Source organism: Caretta caretta, chromosome 1 (assembly GCF_965140235.1).
Source record: "Caretta caretta isolate rCarCar2 chromosome 1, rCarCar1.hap1, whole genome shotgun sequence".
NCBI classification, from domain to species: Eukaryota; Metazoa; Chordata; order Testudines; family Cheloniidae; genus Caretta; species Caretta caretta.
Genome location: NC_134206.1, coordinates 111,869,378 through 111,897,107, shown reverse-complemented (window position 1 = coordinate 111,897,107; position 27,730 = coordinate 111,869,378). Strand labels below are relative to the sequence as shown.

At 43.9% G+C, this 27,730-nt stretch overlaps 1 long non-coding RNA gene across 1 annotated transcript; it reads right to left on the bottom strand.

Annotated features, from left to right (window-relative positions):
* On the bottom strand, positions 1-26,734 carry LOC125639231 (uncharacterized). Its single transcript, XR_007357427.2, has 3 exons — positions 26,477-26,734; positions 729-869; positions 1-539 (listed from the first exon to the last, which is right to left on the bottom strand). It is a non-coding gene; the product is annotated as an uncharacterized LOC125639231 (long non-coding RNA).
* Between the last annotated feature and the right edge of the window lie 996 nt (positions 26,735-27,730).

Here is a 27,730-nt window from a genome sequence, read left to right as displayed (position 1 = left end):
TTGACAGCTGAATAAACCAATCATTTATTTCCACACTCCTTCCACCAGTACTTCTGGTGCTGGGGGAGAATTTCTGTATTTCTGACAACAACAACTAGGAATCCATCTTGGCTGCCTTTCTTCCCTCTCCTTAGGTATAGTTTCCTGCCCTTTCTACTGAAACTGAGGAACCATGTGACATGTGATCTGCCCAGTAACAGCAGGGCATATAAGGGTCAGCACGTCAGAGGGAAGGTGCTGCCCATCTGAGTGGCAGAGTGCTGGATCAGTTCTACTCAGGTGTGTAAGCCAGAGCACAGCACCTTAGGGTTGTGGGAGGGTTTAACACACTTGCCAGCAAGGGTGAACTGCTAGCTGCCACCCTCTCATCTGGATTTTACTTGCACACATGACGATGCAGGGGAGGAGGAAGAAGAATCACCAGCATCAAGCAGAGTTACCGCCTACTTGTAGCCCGAGGTCCACTCCTCACCCTCCTGAGTCACCTGGTCAGTTCCAGACCCGATCTGCATTGTGAGATAGGAGGCTCCAGACACAAGCTGCAAGAAATAGTAGAGACCTTTTAAGTCCTCCATACCCCTTACCTGGGACCCATCTTGGGAAGGGAATAAACACTTTTTGGTCACAGTCAGTATATAGTGTCAATTTTACCTGTTTACCTTGTTTACGTGTGTTGGGAGTCCTTTATAGCATACCCCGTTTGCTTACCTTGTTCCTAATAAACAAACCTGTGTTTTACTCCTATACTTCCTTGTTGGTTTTTATTTTGGGTGATCTTAAAACACGATGATAGATGTGGGTAGGGAGACGAATCTCTTGGCTGGTCTCCGGCCATCCTAAAACAAGTCAACCCTGGGATGAGCTAGTCTCTAGAGAAAGATATAGACAATAATTCTTAAGATTAAAAATCAAAACTAGTTACCCATACTGGAAAAGCAGTAAGACCTGAAAAGGTGTATTGTGTATTGTGCTTAATAAACACAGGTTGAGCAGCTAGCAATCGAGGCTGCATAATGCATTTCAGTCCTGAACATAATACCTCAAGGTGCCAAGTGCTTCCAAGAGGGGCTCGGCACCCTCAACTCCCCTTAGCATTAATGCAGGTCCTCAAAGGTATTTAGGCTAGTAACTTCCATTGATTTCAATGGAAACCAGGAACCTTGAGTATCTGGGCCTCAGCAACTTGCAGGATCAACCTCTTAATGCTGTAATGATATTATTAGGCCATGAAAACATCTCTTGTCATGTCTTAATGCTGGAGTGATAAGTGACTATTCAAATAATGACAGGTTTCAGAGTAGCAGCCGTGTCAGTCTGTATTCGCAAAAAGAAAAGGAGTACTTGTGGCACCTTAGAGACTAACAAATTTATTTGAGCGTAAGCTTTCGTGAGCTTTTCATCGTGCATCTGATGAAATGAGCTGTAGCTCACGAAAGCTTATGCTCAAATAAATTTGTTAGTCTCTAAGGTGCCACAAGTACTCCTTTTCTTTATTCAAATAATGTATTGACATTTTGGAAATCAAGAATAATGTGGCTGGAATTATTAGAATTATGGTGGTATGACGGTAGGGAAAGTTAGCAAGTTTGATAACTCTAGCTGGCTGCATAATAATTAAAGGAACCTGAAGAAGTTTTGGGTTTCACACACACAGCCTCTGGACCTTTTCCAAAAGATTCAAGGATTCCACAAAACAACATACAATTATCTTCTAAAAACCAATCTTGTTGAGGTTTTTTTAGGGCTGTCGAGCGATTAAAAAAATTAATCGTGATTAATCTTGCGATTAATCGCACTGTTAAACATTAATAGTATACCATTTATTTAAATATTTTTGGATATTTTCTACATTTTCAGATATATTAATTTCAATTACAACACAGAATACGAAGTGTACAGTGCTCACTTTATATTTATTTTTATTACAAATATTCGAACTGTAAAAAAACCAAAAGAAAAAGTATTTTTCAATTCACCTAATACAAGTACTGTAGTGCAATCGCTTTATCATGAAAGTTGAACTTACAAATGTAGAATTATGCACAAAAAAAACTGCATTCAAAAATAAAACAATGTAAAATTTTAGAGGCTGCAAGTCTACTGAGTTCTGATTCTTATTCAGCCAATTGGTCAGACAAACAAGTTTGTTTACATTTGCAGGAGATAATGCTGCCCATTTCTTGTTTACAATGCCACCTGAAAGTGTGAACAGGCATTCGCATGGCACTGTTGTAGCCCGAATCGCAAGATATTTACATGCCAGATTCACTAAAGATTCATATGTCTCTTGATACTTCAAATACCATTCCAGGGGACATGGGTCCATGCTGATGATGGGTTCTGCTCAATAACAATCCAAAGCAGTACAGATGGATGCATTTTCATTTTCATTATCTGAGTCAGATGCCACCAGCAGAAGGTTATTTTTCTTTTTTGGTGGTTTAGGTTCTGTAGTTTCAGCATCAGAGTGTTTCTCCTTTAAGACTTCTGTTTAGCATATCTGGCACGAAAATACCTTGCAATGTTGGCTACAAAAGTGCCAAGCAAATGCCTGTTCTCACTTTCTGGTGACATTGTAAATAAGAAGAGGGCAGCATTATCTCCTGTAAATGTAAACAAACTTGTTTGTCTCTTAAGTGATTGGCTGAAAAAGAAGTAGGACTGAGTGGATTTGTAGGCTCTGAAGTTTTACATTGTTTTGTTTTTGAGTGCAGCTATGTAACCAAAAAAATCTACATTTGTAAGTTGCATTTTCATGATAGAGATTGCACTACAGTACTTGTATGAGGTGAATTGAAATATAGTTTCTTTTGTTTATCATTTTTAATAAAAATATACTTTGATTTCAATTACAACACAGAATACAATATATATGAACATGTAGAAAAACATCCAAAATATTTTATAAATTTCAATTGGCATTCTATTGTTTAACAGTGCGATTAAAACCACAATTAATTTTTCTAATTGCGATTAATTTTTTTGAGTTAATCACATGAATTAACTGCAATTAAACAGCAGCCCTAGGGTTTTTTTAAAATAAAGATAAGAAAAAAAATTCCCTCTTTCTCACTTCTGCATGAAAAGTGACCTGCTAATTGGGACATAGACGAGAGAGAGAAAGAGAGAGAGTGTGTGTGTGTGTACACAGGAAAAACTAGCTGGACTAAGGGGTGCCATCTGAAAAATGATGAATGGACAGAGGGGAAAATAAGAGACACCAGTCCCATAAAATACTGGGGAATGAAATTTGTGGGTGGGGGATAATTGATGGATTCTAGAAATGTAGTGATTGCTGGGCTCAGAAGAGGAAGGGAGGGTGAGAAAAGCAGTGGGCACTGCCAGAGGGCAGTGTCCTGAAGAGGACACTGTCGAGTGGGGGAGCAATGTGGGTCCCAAACTGCAGAGTAGAGCAGACAACGGGCAAGACACCACTTGCAGAGGGTGCTCAGAGTTGGACTGAGCTAATTCCCGGAGCACCATCAGGAGGCGCTGCGGTGGTGAGTCTGCAACCGTTACACATCCAAGTTGGGCACATGGCTTTAGAATGCAAATAAATATAGGTTCCTGTAGCGGGGTGGTCACCCGCTCCCGGCCCAAAGTGGTTAAAAGCCAGCCCCTGGAGAGGGCCAGGGCTGGGTGCCTTAGGCTGGGCTGATTGGGAGGCAGCCTCAGCTGTGGCCATGCCCCAAACAGACTCAGCTGACCCTATAAAGGGGCTGCTGGGCCGAAGCTCAAAAGACTCTCTCTAGCTTCTGAGAGGGAGGTACTTGGCTGCAGGGACCTAAATAGAGTACCTAGATTGGAGCAGGGCTGGGGAAGGGCCAGCCAGGAAAGCCCCAGGCTGCGGCCTAGTTCTAGGCCCAACAGGTACTGGGGTTGCAGGGGACAGCCCAAGGATAGGCAGAGGCAGCAGGTCCAAACCCAACCTTGCCTGTGATGAGTGGCTTATACTGCAGTCTGCCCCAGGGTGTCTGTCTGGATGTATGCTGGTGAAAGTGCAGGCTGGAGGGCTTTGTAGCTTCTCACAGCAGCACAGTGTGAGAGGGAGCCCACGCTGGCGAGTCAGAGGGCTCAGGGGTACCTCTGTTCCAAATAGCATCTCGGCATCCAAGTAGAACCTGACCCAACATGTAAAAGAGTAGTTAGTTCATAAGCCTCCTTGAAGAGTTTGTGTTGTACAAATCTATGATTTAAAGAAGGAGGTGGAGAAGACTGAGCTAATCAATTGTAGGGCTTTAGATTATACGTTTATAGCCAGGCAACCCACAGTCGCTGGTCAGGGTTGTCAGAAGTGAAGCAACTGTCTGTTCTGGAAATTAAATGCAGGTTTGAATTTAATCCCTCTAATCTGACACCACTAATTGGTTGCATCAGATTCAGTTGTTAGTGAATGGATGATAGCAGAACAGGTCAATACCACAATGATCAAGGAAACCAGACCACTCATACACATTCTGCTACCACCTAGCGATATAAGGGTCACAGACTGAAAAAATCTAGTGTTTGCCATTATAATTCACTGGCAAAAAACCCCCCAACAACCTTTAACACTAAGACAAGGCTTTCTGGTGGCATCTTGTGCCCTTCCAGAACAACTATTTCAGCATAACTCAAACCTCTAAAAACCAGGAAATAAAGAGTTAAGGTAATTCAACCTTACTCTTCTGAAAACCCTTTTAGAAACCTTAATCTAGATAAACCAGTGTTTTACAAGTTTCATGGACTGGAGTAAGATGAGTCAGGCTCCCATTTTCTAGAGGTAAAATATAGTTCAACTTCATTTCTAGACGTAGTGAGAGCACTAAGACCTGTAAAGATCATTACAATTCCTATCTGAGTGCTGTGTGACAAATGTGCTTCAGGGATTGCAACTGGTCCTACAAAAAGGCCTACTCTAATCTGACTGGAAGGCAATGTTTGTTCCAATCTTTATTTTATAGCAGTTTTACAAAGAAACACAATCAAGTATGTTCTAGTAATTAGGTACACTAATTTACAGTAAGTTGTGATAAATGAATTCTTCAATATAGCGTGCCACATAGGGAGGGGTTTTACCAGAGAATCCCTATCCATAGCTATGTCTAGCACAGTTTCCAATAGAAATTGCAACTAACGAACACAGAGGGGCAAATTCTGCTCTCCTTAGCACTGCTGTAAATCTGGAGTAACTGTATGGGTTTCAACCATTATTCTGAATTTGGAGTTGTGTGAATGAGACCAGAATATGGTCCATCTTATTTCATTTTTAGTTTTGATCTTCCTACTACAAAATTTTGAACAATATATTTTGACCTCAATAAAAACCTGAGGTTCATTGATTTGAAATTCTAAAGTTAGTAGAATTTCACTCATTTGTGCAATGGAAAAGTAAGAATACAAAAACTGCTGCTATGAAAAGCACTTCAGTTGTGGGGTATTATGAAACAATCTTTGAGTTGGGGGTGTAATAAAATATCATTCATGTGCATCATCCAAATCGTCGCAGTACCATAAGGTTTAAAGTAGTGTAATGGTGTTCGGTTGAAATCTACTTGTCTGAATTGTTAGCCTCTGGAATCACAGTTAAAGTTGCCTCTCTCCTCCTCCTTCTTCCCCCCCTTCCCCCCATCTGAAATGGTGTCCCTGTTTCTCCATACAATTGTTGAGCAAATATTTTGGTTTATCATTTCTCAGATTTTCCTGTGGTGTTCCCAGTGACCTGTAGATGGTGCATTTCCCATGTTCCTGAAGTGGCTGTTTAACTGGGAATTGGTCCTGCTTTGAGCAGGGGGTTGGACTAGATGACCTTCTGGGGTCCCTTCCAACCCTTATATTCTATGATTCTATGATTCTAAGTGTAGGAAAAAATTGCTCAAGCTCAGTACATAACTGTCAGACAAATGTTGCATGAAAAGATTTAAAGTTTAATCCCTTATGTACTTAAATGGCTCTTCCCAGGTACTTAATTCTTTATTCAGGGCCACGCCTAAACAATTCAGTAAGGGCTTGCTCTGAAGAGAGCTGCTAGTACATGTTTTGCAATTAACAATTCTTAGTGAAGTTCCTGATTTCCACTTCATTAACATGCACTTCAGGAAGTCATATCAGTTCTGTGCTTTACTGAAGCAAAAACTAGAGTCTGATGCTGGGCCAGTGAGGTGAGGCAATCTATGTGATGTCATGCTCCTCATAGTACAATGGGCTTTCTACCCTGTCATCTCCTGGCCCATCCCCAGAAGAAATGGGGTGCAGAGCTCTGGGATGGTGCTGAAGTTCCCAGGGTTAGATCTCAGGCCCAAGATTCAATATGTGATTTCCATCTTCTCCCCCCACCAACCATTTCTCCACTGCACTTGCTCCAAGTGGTGTTATCTTGCCAGCTGGGGTGGTTCATTCCCACAAGGGCAGGGACAAAAGTTAGTATGTTTGACTGTGTCGTCCCATGTAGGTGGTGTGTGTACAGCATCCAGCATGGTGGGGCCACTATTCTGACTGGAGCCTCTGGGGGCCACTGCAATACAAATGATTAATAATCATAACAAATAACTGGTGTGGTTATTTGTGGCAGGAGCTAGGGGAGCAGTGGATAGAGATTTCCTGTTGCACAGGAGGAGGAGAAACCTGCTATGGACTCTGAGCCCTGACAAAGGGAATGACATTTGATTTCCCCCCTAGAGGCTCAGATCAGGAACACTAGAACAGAGGGCCATTCCCCCCCCCCCCCACACACACACACTTTAACCAGCCATAAGGATGAGTGACTGAGGGGCGGGGGAGAGAGGAGAAGAGGTCCTGGGTGGAGGGAAGAGGCAGCACAGGGGCAGGGCCTCATGAGGAAGGGGCAGTGCGAGGGTGGTCGTTCGGGGGGCGGGGGAAGGGGCATGGGAGGGGTGACAGTTTGGGCAACAGTGACCGCCCACTATTAGGAGGCTTCCACCGACCGTGGCTCAGATTATTTCCAAAGTGCTCAGGCTGCACAAGTAGTCCCTACTTGATGCTCTGCAGCAGTGGAACAGGAGCAAAAATTTTCTCACTAGAATTTCACCACGTTGCCCCTACCGGCTGAGGCTACCTCGGGAAGTGCCCTTTGGCTACATGATTAGCAGTACTGTCTGATCAGCCCTGCTTGCTCCTTCTCCCAGACCTGCACTTTATTAATTCACACACCTCCCCAGTGCACTCTTTCCCGCTCTCTGATCCTGAAAATCACTGAGGGACCTTGTCTTCCTTTATGTCTCCGAAAGCAGAAATAACTCTGTTGGGGCCCAGCAGTAATAACGATTACTTTGCTCTGTGACTTACACTGGGCAGTGATGTAGAACCTGGCAAAGAATGCCCCCTTGTGAAAGCATTACATGCCAAATCATCCTAATGGGCCTGATCCTGAAAGGGCATTTGCTCCCTCCATTCCCACTGATGACCGGTGGCCTGATGCCCTGCACCTTGCACACGTGTAACTGAGTGCACATATGCTGCCAGATCAGAACAGTTATGTCTGACACCATAGACGCAGACTCCATGGATGCTGCAGGGCTGGAGCACCCACGGCGAAAAACTAGCGGGTGCTCCCCACCCACCGGCAGCCAAGCTTCCCTCCCGCTCTCTGACCTGCTATTGCTTGCCAGTCTATTGGTATGTCTGTTACCCCAGTTAGCAGAACACCTTCTCGACTCCAGTCTCTAGCAAGGTTATTTTATTAATCATGAAAATGCTCCTTGTGAAAATTGTCCAAAGTTGCTTCCTGATTTGTGAGCAAAAAGCTTGCTAAGAGTAAATGGCAATAAGACGACTGCTGCTGGCAGTAGCAGTAGGAATATGAAACTGAGAGCTCCATTAGTTCTGTATTTTGACACCTTTGTGCACTGCCTCTTGAATTTCATGGGAGCTAAGCATGCCTGCGTTAGAGCAAAATGTTTTACATAGCTAATATGCTTTTATGTCCATTGGCAGGGGTGAGATCTGATTCTCTCTCTCTCTCGGGGTTAAACAGTTACGAAGGTTGATCAATAACAGTCCCAAAATATTACCCCTGCCATGGAATAGCATAGTTTTATAAAAACACACAAAAAATAACTGATCACAAGACACATATTTTGCATAAAGCCCACTTCATTCAATATTAATAAATACAGGGTGAATTCTAATTGCTCTGAGTTTGTGAGTGTGAAATGAATTTCACTCCACATTTCTATGTACTGAGTCCCCTACTACTGTCACTTGTAGTTCCTATGCCCATCTCTCATTCCCCTCTCATGGAGAAGAGAGTGTGTGATGCTATATATCCTTCCACTCCATGGTGTTCAGTGATCACTCAGGGCTTAAGGTAACACTGTCTGTTGTTTTTCTGGGTCCAGCAAGCTGTGCATAAGAATAAAAAACTTAACAGCACCCTGCCCAGGCTTTGTCTGGGCAGCTCAGCCCTTAAAGGCATAGTCCTCAATACCACATCTTCCCTTTCAAGCCAACACTTAATAACACTAACATTTTAAAAGCCAACATTAATATAATAATTACAAATATTTACAACCAACCTAAAAACTAAACTTGCTAGCAATGGTCATTTGGTCTCTGATGTGCCGGGTGCTGTCACTTGGACCCGCGCTCCCCATGAACATCAGCACTGCTGTTGTCCTCCTGCTCTCAGGAAGCCGTAAGGCCACTTGTTCTGGTTATTGCATGTCTTAGGGCTCCATTGTCTCAAACTGCTGTAGTTATTTCCTATCTGAGACCCTTGCAGGCAAAATAGCAAACTCGGTGCCGGTATCCTCCCTCCCTTGTGGGATTTGGAGATGGTATTGCCTATTCCTCCATAATGTGTCCATCTGGGGAGACAATCTCATATGGCTGCAGGCAGAGATGACCTGTACTTGCCAATAGTGAGGGGGCAGAGTAAGGGCAGAGGCTTCAGCAGATGTTACTGAGCATGCTCAGTCTGTGTGAGCATGCTCAGTACATGCCAAGCAGCAAATTGGGGGGCTGAGAGGCAGTGAAACTCCCCAAGCATCACTTCTGGCTGTGGGGCTGTTTCGTGCGACACCACTGCTGCTTGCAACCATTGTTTCTGATTACTGAGACAAACAATCATTTTCATGACATGGTGGCAGCTCCCATGATCCCCAGTCTAGTTTTTTTTTTTTTTTAATGTTGCCCTATCTGACTCTTTATACTACTCCCCAGTGCCTCTGATGTCAGTTTCTACACAGCAGGCATTCTTTTCAGTTTTCTGCTGAACAAAATGTCATCAGGTGGCAACCCATGTGTGATGCACTCTATATATAGAGTGTGAATATAATGTAACTAAAATACGCTTCATGAAAAGTCTCTTGTAAGGTATCATTACGAAGCTTATCTACTGAGTGTGGTCATCCTATTTGTATAAATGTATCACTCTTGTATCTGAAACTAGAAATATGAAATATAACTCTGCATAACTACAAGAGGCCCTCAAAGTGTGGGCCATTAATGGTGGTCTGGAATCTTGATGGCTCCCATCAACCAGGACAATTGACTGTGGATGGCTCTGTTTGCAGGCAGGCCTTCCTGTGAGTCAGGGTGGGAGGAATGAGGGCTTGGGGTATCACAGGACATGTGATCATGTCACCTGAACTGGAATCCATCTTTAACCTGGTACTTTTCCACTGAGAAGGAGGGGTGGGAACCCAGAGGGACAAAGGATTCCCACCTCATGCAAAAGATAAGTGGGTGGAACAGAACAAGGGAGGCAGCCATCATGAGGAATCCCCTAGCTACCACCTGAGCTGGAACAAGGGCTGTACCAGGGGAAAGGATTGTGCCCAGACTAGGAAGATGTCCAGCTCCAGTCTGTGAAAAACTTACTGAAACATCTCTGAGGGTGAGATTCTATCTGTATTCAGTTTTTATTACTGTACTAGACTTAGATTGGCATGTTTTATTTTATTTTGCTTGGTAATTCACTTTGTTCTGTCTAAAGAAAAGCAGGACTTTTGGCACCTTAGAGACTAACAAATTTATTTGAGCATAAGGTGCCACAAGTCCTCCTTTTCTTTTTGCGGATACAGACTAACATGGCTGCTACTCTGAAACTTGTCCTGCTTGCTGTATTTAATCACTTTTTACTTATTAATTAACCCAGAGTATGTATTAATACTTGGGGGGGGGGGCAAACAGCTGTGCATATCTCTCTGTGTTATAGAGGGTGAACAATTTAAGTTTACCCTGTATAAACTTTATACAGGGTAAAACAGATTTATTTAGGGTTTGGACCCCATTGGGAGTTGGGCATCTCAGTGTTAAAGACAGGCACACTTCTGTAAGCTGCTTTCAGTTAAGCCTACAGCTGTTAGGGGACATGGTTCAGACTTTGGTCTGGGTTTGCAGCAGGCTAGCAGGTCTGGCTCAAACCAGGCAGCATGTTGGAGTCCTAAGAGGGCAGGGCAGGAAAGCAGGAACAGAAGTAGTCTTGGCACATCAGGTGGTAGCCTCCAGGGGGTTTCTGTGATCCACCCTGTCACACCATGCTTCACTTGTGCCATTCTGTAATTTAGCGATATTAAATATGGATCAGAGCCTGACTCCACATCCTCTCAGTAGAGATAAACACCATTTTCCAGCAGCCTGTAGGACTGAGGATAATGGGGACTAGTGGAGAATGTCTAAACCCAAACTCATGTCCATTAAACTGCGGTCTGTTGTCAAATATTACTAGTCAGCAAAAGTAGATTTGACATGCACAAGCACCTGTTTAGCTGCAGTATCTTCTAGGAAGACTACCTCAGGGAAGTAAGAACAACAGTCTAGAACAACATTCAAAAACCAGTCGGAGAACACTTCAATCTCTTTGGTCACTCGATTACAGACCTAAAAGTGGCAATTCTTCAACAAAAAAACTTCAAAAACAGAGACTGCTGAATGAGAGACTGCTGAACTGGAATTAATTTGCAAACTGGACACCATTACATTAGGCTTGAATAAAGACTGGGAGTGGATGTGTCATCACATGAAGTAAAACTATTTCCCCATGTTTATTCCACCCCCCCCCCCCCACTGTTTCTCGCACGTTCTTGTCAACTGCTGGAAATGGCCCACCTTGATTATCACTATGAAAGGTTTCACCCCTGCCCCTCCTGCTGGTAATAGCTCACCTTACCTGATGACTCTCGTTACAGTGTGTATGGTTACACCCATTGTTTCACGTTCTGTGTGTATATAAATCTCCCCACTGTATTTTCCGCTGAATACATCCAATGACGTGAGCTGTAGCTCATGAAAACTTATGCTCAAATAAATTTGTTAGTCTCTAAGATGCCACAAGTACGCCTTTTCTTTTAGTCGAGAACAAGTCCTAGTTTTTCCAGCCAATGTAAACAAATCTATGCCTACTTTGCTCCAGGGGGCCCATTTTTTCCTGTGCCACCATCATGGGCTCTTTTGCCTGACTTGGCCTATGCAACAAACCTCAACAATTTTCTCTGTCACTGTTCACTGAAGACCAGTATAAAACATCTCTTTAGCCCTTATTAGATGTTTTTTTTAATCTCTTCATGTATCCTAACATTTTCTATAACATCTTAGGAATCACCATTCTGGTGCCTTTAAAACACCATCTAGGACTAAGAGCTCCCCCTTAAATTGATGATAGGGGCTGCGAAGATGCTGTCCCAGCTGCCATCTACTAATAGCCATAATCACTTTCTGCAAGTCTCATCCTGAGCAGTAGCTCAGGCAATCACAGGTCACATTTTATCAGAGATGGAACATGGCTTCTTTATATCATGTACAAAGTGAGCTGTACAAAATCTAGCTCTAGACTTTGCTACATTGCACGGTTGTCAAATGCTTTAGAGAGCATGTCTCCAAGCACTAAATCTCCCTCAGGTTTGTATTTGATTTGCAAATCATTTTGTTTAGCTTTAGCCCAGCAGGTCTTGTTCTTTCCACAGCTGCCCAGAGCCTTTAGTCATGCGCTACTATTTCTCCCTCCCCCCCGATCAAATATCCTCTAATACCTTAGTGTCCTCTCTATCACAGAAAAATGTGTTGTGTTTTCTGGTGAAATACCTTGGGTGCCAAACACAACCCAAATGCAGTCTGCAGACATGGTGTCTCCCGAAGAGGATGTTGCATGTGCATTAAAATGTGACCTGAGAAAAATAGAGCACTTGTCAGAATCCTGCTAACTCATCTGGCATAGAAAAATATTTGGCATCAACCATCTCCCCCAGAATTTATCCCCTTGTAGGTAGTGAATTAAGCTAATTCAAAATAAGGTGCACTTATTCTGGAATAACTGTCCATACATAGAGTTAATAAGGAATAGTTTATCTGGAATAACTCCCTAGGTAGACAAACCCTTAACTTTTTATTCCTCATATCATATGATGTTCAGTAATCACTGGTGCTTGCAAAAGTGCTTTATTCTGTGTCTGGTTCCAACTTGCAGTGCATAGCAACAAGAGCTTTGCAGCGCCCTGCCCAGACTCTGTCTGGGAAGCTCAGTCCTTAAAGGTGCAGTTCCCCAATACCACATCCTCCTCCATCATGCTAACATTCTTTTTCTCATTATACTTTAATGGTTTTAATTTCTCATTATTCCTGGGTGCCCAGACCTCTTCGTTCATCTCTTTGACCCACAGTAATGCACCCCATGTCTACCACTCTTTCTGCATTATGCATGCCAAACCCTCATGCTTTTGGTTTAGCTCTTGAGCTGACACTACATTGCTTGTCTCCAGCTAATCTTACCCATGAAAGTGCCTCTTCCCCTACTCATTGACTCCTGTACTTTAGATGCCCCTAACTCTACATATTTATATTTATAAACTGCAAAAGAAGGGGGAGGTGGAAGTAAAATAAGAGCAAAACTTATTGAAACTTGATAAAGGACAAGGAGCAAATTATTTGTCAGCTCTCTGCAGACACATGCCTGGAACCAGCTGATCCCCAGCAGCTGCATGTGATGTTTCTGGCCTTAGGATCCTGGTTCTCTCTGCTGGCTGTTCGTAGGATGTTACGTACAACAGGGTGTCTCAAAATAGCTCTGTTCAATTTATAGCTGCTATAATTCTGATGCAATTATTTACTTTGTGCTGTCCCTCCAAGTTAGTTCTTAAATTCTTTGAAGAGGGATCTATTTTGACTGATATTATTTGCCAGTTTTCCTCACTAGTTTTGATACTGAAAAATACATTTATCTTTTTCAATACCAGGGACAATAAGATTAAATTAGTATCTTGAACTCTGCCACAAGGAAATCACCGGGACCTGTTATGAACATACCTTAAATGACATCTAAAAGTGTAAGCGAAACAAATCAAAAGGGAAAGTTTTACTTTTTTCCCCCCCAGCCCTTGTTGTTGAAAAGCCAACATTCATAGTAGCTTTGTAATCATCTGCTGTCAGTTCTTGAAATTTCATTTGCTGTAATATTATTTTTGTTCAAAAAGCAACAAACATTAAATATTAAATACTCTGAGTGGATTCTTCCAAGTATATGTGGACACTGCAGGAAAATTGCACTGAAATTTATTGTACACAGTGTGACAAAGTTCCTCCTCCACCTTGGCTTATTGGCGGATTTTGCTCGCCTCAGAGTTTCACAGTAGCTCTCAGTTTGGACACTTTCGTGGCCCAAATCTGCCGTTCACTCAGATAACCTCATCACTGGCCAGCATGGGGAAGAGGAAGGAGAACAATCCCCACAGTCTCCGCTGGTTCACTTAGTGGGTCGGGGGATAGGCCAGGGACCTTCCCCTCTGGTGGGACCCACAGTCCAAGTCAACTCCTCCTGTATCCAATAGGGAGTTGGGGGGATGGAGGAGGGGGGGAACCCGGGCCCGCGCTCTACTCCGGGTTCCAGCCCAGGGCCCTGTGGATCACAGCTGTCTATAGTGTTTTGTGTAACAGCTGTGTGACAGCTACAACTCCCTGGGCTACTTCTCCATGGCCTCCTCCCAACACCTTCTGTATCCTCACCACAGGACCTTCCTCCTGATGCCATATAGCGTTTGTACTCCTCAGTCCTGCCGCAGCACACCCTCTCACTCTCAGTTCCTGGTGCACACCTCACTAACTGGAGTGAGAGCCTTTTTAAACCAGGTGTCCTGATTAGCCTTAATTCTAGCAGCTTCCCAATTCGCTCCTAATTAGCCTGCCTGCCTTAATTAGCTCTAGAAAGTTCCTGAGTGTTCTGGAATAGTCCCTGTCATTTTACCCAGGGAAAAGGGACCTGCTTAACCTGGAACTAATGTATCTACCTTCGACCACTCTTTTGTAGCCATCTGGCCTGACCCTGTCACAACAGGAAAATGAGCACACACAAGATACTAGGGGATGCTGCTGCAGGGAAAATATAATACTCAATATATTTAAAATAGTCCCTGACTCTCATATAGGTATTGCCTGTTAATTAGTTTTTCCCATGTGGTGATAAATTAGAGTTGTCTGTTCTGAAATGAGCTTTAAGGACACTTTCACACAACTGTGAGCTTTCCAATTAATGCACTGTGCCAGCTGGACTATAATGGCCAATGTAACTTTCCCTCATGAGAACATGAATGGACATGAAAGAGACACACTGCCACATTGCTGTGGGATGTACTGCACCTCTGCTATTCTTTCTTCACAGTAGGCACAGTGCAATGTGAAAGCTGTTTACCACACTGCGGTGATCACGAGCCATCTGTTACACACAGGATTAAATTCACAACAGCCACTGCTGACATTGCATCACTATACTGAAATGCAATAACTGCAGTTAAAACCATTAGCAATTGGTCTGTACACAGAACAAGTTCATAATACTCCGTGATCAGTACTTTGAAGGGATTTCAGAACAAACCCAAAAAAGCCGTGAAGAAACCATAATTTTTCTATTGACATAGGCAATTATATGGTCCTCATCACACATCTGGCCATTGTATTTTCAACGTGTATGTAAGTGCTGGAGTTAAAAGTCTGCTCTGACTTACATTTGATCCTAAGATGTAGCGGACAAAAAGGAATAAATCTTTGTGGATCATCCAAAGCAGCTGATTTTTGTTGTTGCTGTTTCACTGACGGAGCACGCTTCCTGAATTAACTCTGCTTTAAACATAGCAGCTCTCACGTTGACATATGCAATTAAAGCCATGGGTCAAATTCAGGGCCAATAAATGAATAGCCCCAAACCCATACATTGCTGATTAGAACATGGATGTACAATATCTCCCCCCCTCAATCACAGATTATTCCTGCCAGAAGCCTAAATTGCATTGGTGGTGGGAAGAATTGGCAGTGTCTCTCCTCTGAACTGTTTGCCTTGCACTGGAATGATCCTCCATATATCATGTCACAAGAGGGTCTGCTTTCATCTGCCTTGTAATCTGTCCTACACTTTGCAAGTTTCCTGACATATGCATGGGCACCTGAAAGCCAGAATGTATCTGGGCTTGTATGTGTGTTAGGATATAAATATTTAATTTAAAAAAAAGAAAACAGCCTAGCTGTCAGGGACAATACAAGAAAGATTACTTGGTAAACAGAATAATTACACTGCACACTTCCAAAGTAGTATTAGTATGAAAACACACACACAATTGATATCTAAGCATGTCATTTAAACCTGCAGGCTGGGCTTTGAATTAACTATGGCCCCAATCTGCCAAACATTTACTCACAGGCTTAGCTTTACTGTTGTGAATAGTCCTATTGAAGTCAGCTGAAGTAATCACAGTAGTAAAGTTTCAGAGTAACAGCCCTGTTAGTCTGATTTCGCAAAAAGAAAAGGAGTACTTGTGGCACCTTAGAGACTAACCAATTTATTTGAGCATAAGCTTTCGTGAGACCATGAAACAATACCTCCTCCCACCCCACTCTCCTGCTGGTAATAGCTTATCTAAAGTGATCACTCTCCTTACAATGTGTATGATAATCAAGTTGGGCCATTTCCAGCACAAATCCAGGTTTTCTCACCCTCTTCCCCCCCCACACACACAAACTCACTCTCCTGCTGGTAATAGCCCATCCAAAGTGACCACTCTCCCTACAATGTGCATGATAATCAAGGTGGGCCATTTCCAGCACAAATCCAGGTTCTCACCCCCCCACACACACAAACTCACTCTCCTGCTGGTAATAGCTCATCCAAACTGACCATTCTCCTTACAATGTGTATGATATTCAAGGTGGGCCATTTCCAGCATAAATCCAAGTTTAACCAGAACGTCTGGGGGGATGGGGGAGGAAAAAACAAGGGGAAATAGGCTACCTTGCATAATGACTTAGCCACTCCCAGTCTCTATTTAAGCCTAAATTAATAGTATCCAATTTGCAAATGAATTCCAATTCAGCAGTTTCTCGCTGGAGTCTGGATTTGAAGTTTTTTTGTTTTAAGATAGCGACCTTCATGTCTGTAATTGCGTGACCAGAGAGATTGAAGTGTTCTCCGACTGGTTTATGAATGTTATAATTCTTGACATCTGATTTGTGTCCATTTATTCTTTCACTATCAGAGGCTCGTTCACCTGCACATCCACCAATGTGATATATGCCATCATGTGCCAGCAATGCCCCTCTGCCATGTACATTGGTCAAACTGGACAGTCTCTACGTAAAAGAATAAACCTGGATTTGTGCTGGAAATGGCCCACCTTGATTATCATACACATTGTAAAGAGAATGGTCACTTTGGATGGGCTATTACCAGCAGGAGAGTGGGGTGGGAGGAGGTATTGTTTCATGGTCTCTGTGTATATAATGTCTTCTGCAGTTTCCACAGTATGCATCCGATGAAGTGAGCTGTAGCTCAAAGCTTATGCTCAAATAAATTGGTTAGTCTCTAAGGTGCCACAAGTAGTAAAGTTAAGGACTATTTAGAAAAGCTGGACACGCACAAGTCTATGGGTCCAGAGCTAATGCATCCAAGGGTGCTGAGGGAGTTGGCTGATCTGATTGCAGAGCCATTGGCCATTATCTTTGAAAATTTGTGGTGATCGGGGGAGGTCCCGGACAATTGGAAAAAGGCAAATATAGTGCCCATATTTAAAAAAGGGAAGAAAGAGAACTTGGGGAAGGAGGAGCAGGTCCTCCTCAAGGAATCCTTGAAGCACTTGGAGAGGAAGGTGATCAGGAATAGTCAACATGGATTCACCAATGGCAAGTCATGCCTGACCAACCTGATTGCCTTCTATGATGAGATAACTGGCTCTGTGGATATGGGGAAAGCAGTGGATGTGATATATCTTGACCATAGCAAAACTTTTGATACAGTCTCCCACAGTATTCTTGCCAGCAAGTTAAGAAGTAAACTGGGTAGAAAGCTGGCTAGATTGTCAGGCTCAGCAGGTAGTGATCAATGGCTCAATGTCTAGTTGGTGGCCGGTATTATGCGGAGTGCTCCAGGGGTCAGTCCTAGGGCTGGTTTTGCTTAACATCTTTATTAATGATCTGGATGATGGGATGAATTGCACCCTCAGCACGTTTGCAGATGTCACTAAGCTGCGGGGAGAGGTAGATACACTGGAGGATAGGGATACAGTCCAGAGTGACCTAGACAAGTTGGAGGATTGGGCCAGAAGAAATCCAATGAGGTTCAACAAGGACAAATGTGTAGTCCTGCACTTAGGAAGAAAGAATCCCAGGCACTGCTATAGGCTGGGGACTGACTGGCTAAGCAGCAGTTCTGCAGAAAAGGACCTGGGGGTTACAGTGGATGAGAAGCTGGAGGAGTTAGCAGTGTGCCCTCGTTGCCAAGAAAGCCAACAGCATAGTGAACTGTATTAGTAGGAGCATCGCCAGTGGATCGCGGGAAGTGCTTCTTCCCCTCTATTCGGCACTGGTGAGGCCACACCTGGAATATTGTCCAGTTTTGGTCCCCCCACTACAGAAGGGATGCGGACAAATTGGAAAGAGTCCAGCAGAAGGCAATGAAAATGGTTATGGGGTTGGGGCACATGACTTACGCGGAGAGGCTGAGGGAGGATTTGATTGCAACCTTCAACTACCTGAAGGGGGGGTTCCAAAGAGGATGGAGCTAGGCTGCTCTCAGTGGTGGCAGATGACAGAACAAGAAACAATGGTCTCAAGTTGCAGTGTGGGAGGTCTAGGTTGGATATTAGGAAACACTATTTCATTAGGAGGATGGTGAAGCACTGGAATGCGTTACCTAGGGATGTGGTGGAATCTCCATCCTTAGAGGTTTTTAAGGCCCAGCTTGACAAAGCCCTGGCTGGGATGATTTAGTTGGGGTTGGTCCTGCTTTGAGCAGGGGATTGGACTAGATGACCTCCTGAGGTATCTTCCAACCCTAATTTTCTATGATTCTATCTGCCTAAGTGTTTGCAGGGTCAGGGCCTAACACTCTTAGCAGAGCTATGCTGACATTGGGTGATTATATCAAGAGATGGTCTGGCAAAATGCTTCAGCTGAAGTTGCTGTGTATGAAACAATAAAGGCATGTTAGTTTTATTAACATTCCAAACACAGAAAAAACAGTGTTTGCCAAATGGTCAGGAACAAAACCTTTTGGGGAAAGATTGCTGAGTTGTGTGAGTATTACAAATGATTGAGAGTTTAAAAGAACATTGTATTTATCTGTCTAGCCATATAAGCCAAATCTTCCACAGTTAGAGCAGGATGAGGGGGCTCCTAAAATCTTTAGAAAATGGGGAGGAGAGGGAAATAAAGAGCTAAACTGCCTGGCCAGAAGACTTTAAAAAGTCTGTGCTTCATGCCCCAAATATCACAGCACAGTGAAGAGGCCACTAGTTAATCAGAACATAGCCAGTCTGCCCACTAAGCCAAACACCATTCTTTGCTCTTCGATCCAAGCTTGGGGTACATTACATAGAGCATAACCTCTTTACAGCTGAGGGATACCATCCAGTCCTGTGAACACAACTAAACTTAATTGTATTGTGAGTTTCATTTAACCTTAGTTCAGGACAAAAAAAACTTACTGAAACACATGAGAGGTGAAAAATGTTTTTCCCTTTAAACTTACAGTGTTACTGAGATTAGATGGCAAAAGCAGTGAAGCTAGTAATTCACAGATTCACACCTCTACAACACAACTCTGGTTTCAATACCCCAGTCAGACTGCTTCTGCGTTATGAAAATACAATCTCACAATCACCCCCAGTCAGGCACCAGTCAAAACCACTTCCAGCCAGTGTTGATTTTACTTTCTGGTGTTGTTGCTGGCTGCTTTGCAATACAAAATAAAGTACATTTAAATTCCATGCCCTTAACAAAAGGGCTCAATGGTCTGCTTTTTAACTGCCCATCAGATTCAAAGACAACCATCTACAAAGACTCTATTATAGAGCTGGTGAATAATAATTAAATAGTAGCTCAAAACATTTTCCATAAGCATTTGCTCAGATTTACAATTGAATTCATTTTGTCTGTACTTGTACCCCTTTGGAGTTGCTTTTCATGAACATACAGATGGTGGGAAATTTACTCACAAATGCTCATAGAACTCAAATTTTAAGCTTGAGGTTTACACTAGGAGGGGCATTACAGGTAGTGACCTGAATGGTTAAGGTTGCCCAGCACTTTTCATTATAAGACTTTTTCAATTGCTTACAACTTTGCCAGACTATGACTGTTTAGGCTGAAATTTTCCATGTTGGGTGTCTGTATCAGGCTGAGTTTTTCCGGAAAAGTATGAGTGAAAATGGATCAGCTGTTTCCAAGAACAAGCTTAGGGGAAAATGTTATTTTGCCCATGTTTTTTTTTTTTTTTTTAAATTGCTCCAAGTATTTTGTTGAAAAGTTCTAACTCTCTCATGCTTTAGAGAAGGGTCTTGAAATTTAGGGGGGTGAGAGAGAGAACCTGGTGTCAGGTATGTGCTTTTTGTTGTGTCTGTGAAAATTCACCCTAATATGGCCTCTGAAAAGCTTCATTTCATACATACTTGGTAGAGAATTTTGAGTTTGGCAGCTAAATTTGCTAAAGATTCCATCTTCACTGAGCATAGGGTGAGCAGATAGCAAGTGTGACAAATCAGGACAGGATAATAGGATCCTATATAAGACAAAGCCCCTCATATCAGGATGTTCCTGATGATATTGGGATATGTGGTCACACTAACTGAGCATGATCCAGCCACTGAGCATGCTCCACCCCAGGACTGCAGGGGCTGGGCATAGCTTTCCATGCAGCTCCTCCTCCTGTCCACCAGGGGCCATGGTGGTCCCAGGCCCTGGACTGGAGAGCAGAAAGACCGACTCTGTTGTGTTCTCTATGCTCCCCTAGCAGTGCCCAGGTTGGGAGGGAGAAGCAGCTGGATTCCGGTGTCCGGGGCACCGGGGGGAAGGTGCATGGGGGAGGGGACATGTGAAGGGACCTGGGCAGGTGCCAGCAAGCGGGGGGAACAGAAAACCCAGACAGGAGGAGGACAGTAGGGGGATGGGGGTGGGGCATTTGGGGGCGGCAGAGTCAGGGAGGAAGGATAGGAGAGAGGGGGAGGTGTCACATTCCAGAGAGTCCAGTCCAGACCAGTGAGGGGCTGTGTCCCCACCTGCCCTGCAACCTTGGGTGCTTCACAACACCATGGTGCTGTAGCTCCCACCTGGGCAGCTCGCAAACAGCCCAACAGTCTGCCTGCCACGGCCTGAGTGTCTGTGTATAGCTGCAGCTTCCAGGCACGCATCAGTCACACTCTAGCTTCCACCAGCCTGGGTTACCACATCCTGGTGATCCTAACACACTCCCAGGCCTGGATTTCCCTCCCCCGCCCCCAAAAGTTTGTTTTTACAGCGCTGTCCAGCCCTCTCCTAGACAGTTCAGGTAACAAAGGTCCATTGTCCCTGTAAGGGGACAATATACAACAACTTGCTCCTTTTAAATGGAGTTACCACACAGCCCAACTTAGCCACAACACTGGATTAGTTTTAATTAAATAATAAAACAAAACAAGATAGGATTTTAAGTCAATACAAGTATTAAGGCATTAAAGTCAAAGGGTGACAAGAAAAATAAAGATAACACTTTTTAAACAGAACAAATTAGCCTTGGCTCAAGGTGAAGTCCCTTAACACATGTTTTCAGTACATTGCTGACCAAATCCTCAGGCCAGGATCTGCTTCCAAAGTCCAGTGGCTGTTTCTTTTCTCATCTTAGGTGACATAAGAGATGGATAGGCATAGGTGTAGTTTGACTTCTATATTTGGGAGGCAGGGCCTGGTGGGGCTCTGGCCAGCTCCACACGGCAGGGCCTGGGGAGGGAGCACCATTGTACCCTGACTCATTTCATCAGGCAACCCAGCCTGTCTGTTTGGGGAAGGGCGCAATCAAAAATTATAATTCAAAGGCAGGAGGGAGGCTCAGCTCAAAAAGTTTGAAAACCACTTAGGGTGAAGGCAGGGGGTAGATCAGGGTGCAGGCAGGAGGGTAGCTCAGGGCTGTGTGCAGGCAGGGGGGTAGCTCAGGATGCAGGAAGGCAGTAGCTAGGGGCTGTGTGCCAGGAGGGCCCCCAATGTGGTCACTGCTCCCCAAGGGCTCTGCCAGCCCTGGAGCCAAGTCTCCTCACCTGGATGGCTTTTCCTGGCTGTGTGAGCAATCAAAGGGGGGATTGGGAGCTGAGGAGCAGCTGCAGCCCTGCGCACGAGCAGCAGCAGCAGGAGACAAGGGAGCACCTTGGCCACCCATTCCATGGCACCAGCCAGAGCAACAGCTGCCCTGCGCTGCCTGGCTCCAGCTTCTGACCTCTGACCTGGCCAATGGGCAGTGCCTCAGGGAGAGAGATGAAGAGAGGTGGGTTGGCGGGCGTAGCTCACCCTGTGGCTTTGCACCCTGGACGGCTGCCCTGCTCTGGTTATGGCACTGCAGTTGTGAGGGTGGGGGGGGGGGGGGGCGGCGGCAATGCCATCCACAAACTCTGCCCTTGTGGATAGGGAGAGAGAACTTGAGGTACTGTAACTTGCTTTTATAGTTCAGTTACCCTTTGAAATGCATTTTCCTGAGGGCTACCCCTAGTTAAAGTTTATTCAGTAAAGAAGGTGACAGGGTGTCCGGTGGGGAAAGATGTTCTATGCTGTTTCTTCTTGCCTCCATTTGCTGAAATGCCAATTTTCCTTGTCTCCTGTCTTCCTTCTATGCCAAAGAATGGCCACTTGACAGGTGATTGCCCATCAGCTTTGACGACAACTGGTTGGAGGTATCAGCTTTGTCCTTTGTCTTTGAGAAACAGGTTTACGCACTCCCCAGACTAGTCAGGTAAACGCACTTCAGTTATGATTTCAGCTTATGTTCCCAACTTTACATATAATGTTGCTACATACATTTTCACCATGATATTGACCAGCAAGTTACAGTATTAGTTTTCAAATCATACCTTAAAAGGCATATTTTGTACAAAGATTATCACAATGGTGTGCAGGGTGTGAATACAGGGGTGCATTCTACCACAGGGAGCTTGGGGAAGAGCTGGGGTGGACAGGAGTGAGGGGGTGGATGGGGCAGGAGCCAATGAGGGATGGGTGGGGGGGGTGGGAGGGCAGGGTAGGAGCCAGGGGGAGGATAGGAGCAGGAATGAGATGGGCAAGAAGTTGGATGGGAGGATAACAGGAGGGCAGGGACAAGGACAGGAGCTGGGGAGGTGAGGGAGCAGAAGGGACCTAGAGAATCTGTGGGGGGAACAGCTGCAGAAAAGTCAGTAACCACTAAAGAACACTGCCCTCCAGAACCTGGAGGTGAACCCACTATTCTTGGCTGAGTCTCAACATTCATTTGCTGTCTATCAAATTATAGCTGTGAAACCCCTGGGGGAAGTGTGACTCCTTGCCCCTTGCTTCAGTGTGGCAGGTCCACACAGAAGATAACAGCCTTCTACTGCTACCATTTACTCTGTTAATTCAAGTACAAGAGGATCTAAAGATATCAACTGTGCTGGTGACTCATGTGAGTGGGTCAGTATAGTTCCACAAGATGGAACTTTTTGTTTTTTCAATGTTTGTTTTTTTAAATATCTAGAAAATTACATTAAAAGAATGTTAAGGTTGTGAAGTCAAGCACTCAGAAGTTAGAAAAATTAATGTAGGCATTTCCTAATGCAATCTTGATTCAGCCCACTTGTGCATATGCATTATAATGCACCCTTTATGCCCCTTTAAGAAGGAGTGGGCCCTGTCAACCTGTGCCTGGTTAATTGCCTTCTATTGGGACTGGAAAGAAGACACCCAGTTTATATAAAACATCAGGCAGCAGCTGGAAAAGGGAGAGACAGAAATGGGGAGCTGGGAGAAGGTTGAATGAGAGCTACTAGAGCAGTAATTCTCAAACTTTTGTACTAGGGACCCCTTTCACACAGGAAGGTCCAAGGAAGCAGTCCCATAGGCTGGTGTTCCAGCCAAGGAACAGGGAGCTGGGAAGAACCCAGGGGAGGAGTAAGAGTTTAAGCCCAGAGTGGGAGGATCTTGGTTACTCTGCATTGTTAAATCCAGGGTAGGTGGATACTGTTTATATTATGGGTTTCAGAGTGGCAGCCGTGTTAGTCTGTATTCGCAAAAAGAAAAGGAGTACTAGTGGCACCTTAGAGACTAACAAATTTATTTGAGCATAAGCTTTCGTGAGCTGCAGCTCACTTCATCGGATGCATTCAGTGGAAAATACAGTGGGGAGATTTATATTCACAGAGAACATGAAACAATGGGTGTTACCATACACACTGTAAAGAGAGTGATCACTTAAGGTGAGCTGTTACCAGCAGGAGAGCAGGGTGGGGGTGGGGAACCTTTTGTAATGATAATCAAGGTGGGCCATTTCCAGCAGTTGACAAGAACGTCTGAGGAACAGTGGGGGTTGGGGGAGCTTCATGTTGGGTCTTTGAGTTTGTCTAGGGAACACAGGAGAAACCTAGCAATCCATACTCTGATTGAAGAGGGAGGTCACAGAAGAGCCTAGCTTTTGTACTAGGGTGATGGAGTATACTTCATGACTTTGAAGCATTAATGTTAATAAATTAGCCTGCAGCAAGGGCACTATTGAACTGAAGAGTGAAGATGGAGTTTGAGGCACCTTTATGAGGGGGAAATGGAACTTGGGGGTGCCAATGTGGCCATTTCTACCCAAAAGGGGTGCTGCAAGAGTACTTCCCTTGTTACAGTTCAATTACATGATCCTATACTATCTTCTGCCCAGGACACCTATTTCATTCAGGGCATAGCATGGATGGTGCTCCTTGAATGGGTAGCTAGCCAAAAAAAAATTTAAGCCTCATCATTCAACCTGGGGTTCTTCATTATTTTAAAATACTTTTTTTTACTGTAATGCTTCAGTCATAAATATAAAGGGAAGGGTAAACCCCTTTGATATCCCTCCTGGCCAGGGGAAAGCTCCTCTCACCTGTAAAGGGTTAAGAAGCTAAAGGTAACCTCGCTGGCACCTGACCAAAATGACCAATGAGGAGACAAGATACTTTCAAAAGCTGGGAGGAGGGAGAGAAACAAAGGGTCTCTGTCTGTCTATATGCTGTTTCTGCCAGGGACAGACCAGGAATGGAGTCTTAGAACTTTTAGTAAGTAATCTAGCTAGGTACGTGTTAGATTATGATTTCTTTAAATGTCTGAGAAAAGAATTGTGCTGAATAGAATAACTATTTCTGTCTGTGTATCTTTTTTGTAACTTAAGTTTTTGCCTAGAGGGATTCTCTATGTTTTGAATCTAATTACTCTGTAAGGTATCTACCATCCTGATTTTACAGAGGTGATTTCTTTACTTCTATTTCTATTAAAAGTCTTCTTGTAAGAAAACTGAATGCTTTTTCACTGTTCTCAGATCCAAGGGTTTGGGTTTGTGGTCACCTATGCAAATTGGTGAGGCTTTTTATCCAACATTTCCCAGGAAAGGGGGGGTGCAAGTGTTGGGAGGATTGTTCATTGTTCTTAAGATCCAAGGGGCTGGGTCTGTCATCACCTAGGCAAATTGGTGAGGCTTTTTACCAAACCTTGTCCAGGAAGTGGGGTGCAAGGTTTTGGGAAGTATTTTGGGAGGAAAGATGTTTCCAGACAGCTCTTCCCCAGTAACCAGTATTTGTTTGGTGGTGGTGGCGGCCAATCCAAGGACAAAGGGTGGAATATTTTGTACCTTGGGGAAGTTTTGACCTAAGCTGGTAAAGGTAAGCTTAGGAGGTTTTTCATGCAGGTCCCCACATCTGTACCCTAGCGTTCAGAGTGGGGAAGGAACCTTGACAGCTTCATATAGAATGACCTGATGCTTGACACAGTCAGGAGAAAGTGTTCACAGAACTCACCAGAATGGTAGAGCAGAGCCAATTAAATGAAACAGACAAGGATCTGACTTTCCCCTTAACTGCTAGTACTCTGCAGTTGCATGTGATTACTTTATTTAAGACTATGATGACAACTAGGTCTGTCATTTATTTAATAGTATATTGGTCAAGGCAGGAGGAAGATAGGTTTCCCAAAACAAATTGCTACAGCCCTGGCACAGAGGCAATTAAAACCAGACAAAGATTTGACTCATCTCAAATTGCACACAGAGTTATCCAGGTATGTGACAAGAGAAAGTTCAATTTAAACTCTACACCCAGTTAATAGATCTTATAGTTGCCTAACTTTTTCTAGGCATGATGTTTCAGGCAAGGCCTGTAGGGCCAGGAAAGGAAAATGTCTTAACATTCTCTAATCCTGTCTGTTACCTCTCCTTGATAAATTCAAAACTTCAGGAGCTACTTGTCCAATCGGGGAAGAAAAAAATATCAGGTGACTTAAACCTCCTATCACAAGTATTCAAATATTGAATACTTTCAGCAAGCAGTTATCAATTGACACTTACAAAATACTTTTAGTCAATTCAAACAGATATATACAGTATTTGAGGAAAGTGCAATCTCATCAGACTCTTAAATTGTTGGTTTTGTTAATTAATAAAAACTTAGTTAATTCAACCCTATAATGAGATGGATTGGTCTGCAATGGCCGTTAACCCTTTTCTTTGTGGAGTCTCCTAATGGTCTCAAATTTAACCTAAAGCAATAAACATCTGAATATCATTTCACTTTTGCCTCATTATTTTAGAGAAGCTAGGAGAAACAGAGTGCTATTGGTCCATTTCTCTTCCCCTGTCCTGTTTTCAGCATCATCACATTGTCTCAAATCTTCTTTTGTGGTAGATCAGGAAGATGGCAACTGAGCAAGAAAATGTTTCTGCAGAGAATTCAATGGATAATGATTCTCCAAGCTGTTACTACATTGCAGCAACCTCAGGTGCTACCTTGTGTACTAAGGGGGTGGAATATATTTGGGTTCCTGGAGCCAGCAGTCACACCAAGTAATCAAAGCAGTGACACCTGCAGTGCTGATCACTGGCTTGTAACTTGTCTTGCCAACTACTAACCTTCATTGGCCTCATCGCATGAAACTGGTAGTGGGTGGCTGAAAGCTGCAGTAGGCTGATTAAATATAAATTGTGAAATATGCTTCTTGGTGTCTCTCCTATGTAGTCTGATCAAAACCCAGAGGCCTTTCCCTTTCCATCTCTCCCCCTCCACAGTCAGCCACAGGAGCCCACCTGTTTCCAGCAGCTCCTCCTTCAAGTGAGCTCCTTCAGCCCTTTACAGGAATCACCAGATGCCATCTGGGTGTAATAATCCTTTCTCCCAGGGTCGAACACCTCTTCCAAAAACCAGTCTCCAAACAAGGGCGGGCAGGCCGGGGGGGCTGGCCCTAGGTCCCCTAATGTAAAGCTACTCAAACAGAAGTCTGGTCACTCAAAGACTCACAGCAAGCACAGGAAAAGGGTTAGGATTATCAAAGGTCTGCATCCCCCTACAGGGCCTGAAACTTATCACTTCCCTCACAAGCCTAGCTGCCTCACTCAGCCACAAGTCAGCATATCTCCCTGAACAGCTGCTGCTCACTCCACCCACTTTACTCTCTATTCAGGGGGTTTTAATGGCTTAAGATATATCTACATAGCAAAAACTGAGCGCAGGCCAGCTTACGCAAGCTAGTTTGAATCCAGCTAATGAGGGTAACAAGAGGAGCAGTGAAGACAACAGAGGTAGTACAAGCCTGGCATGGACCCTGGCTATGTATTTGGCTTGCTAGCTCGCTCTGAAGTCCTCATGGAGGTGTCTTTGCTGCTGTTGTTACTTGCACTAACTGCATTCAAGCTAGCTCAGGTATGCTAGCCTATGCACAATGTCATAAATATAAAGGGAAGGGTAAACCCCTTTGAAATCCCTCCTGGCCAGGGGAAAGCTCCTCTCACCTGTAAAGGGTTAAGAAGCTAAAGGTAACCTCGCTGGCACCTGACCAAAATGACCAATGAGGAGACAAGATACTTTCAAAAGCTGGGAGGAGGGAGAGAAACAAAGGGTCTGTGTCTGTCGGTATGCTGGGTCTTTGCCGGGGATAGACCAGGAATGGAATCTTAGAACTTTTAGTAAGTAATCTAGCTAGGTATGTGTTAGATTATGATTTCTTTAAATGGCTGAGAAAAGAATTGTGCTGAATAGAATAACTATTTCTGTCTGTGTATCTTTTCTGTAACTTAAGGTTTTGCCTAGAGGGGTTCTCTATGTTTTTGAATCTAATTACCCTGTAAGATATCTACCATCCTGATTTTACAGGGGGGATTTCTTTATTTCTGTTTACTTCTATTTTTTATTAAAAGTCTTCTTGTAAAAAACTGAATGCTTTTTCATTGTTCTCAGATCCAAGGGTTCGGGTCTGTGGTCACCTATGCAAATTGGTGAGGCTTTTTATCCAACATTTCCCAGGAAAGGGGGGGTGCAAGTGTTGGGAGGATTGTTCATTGTTC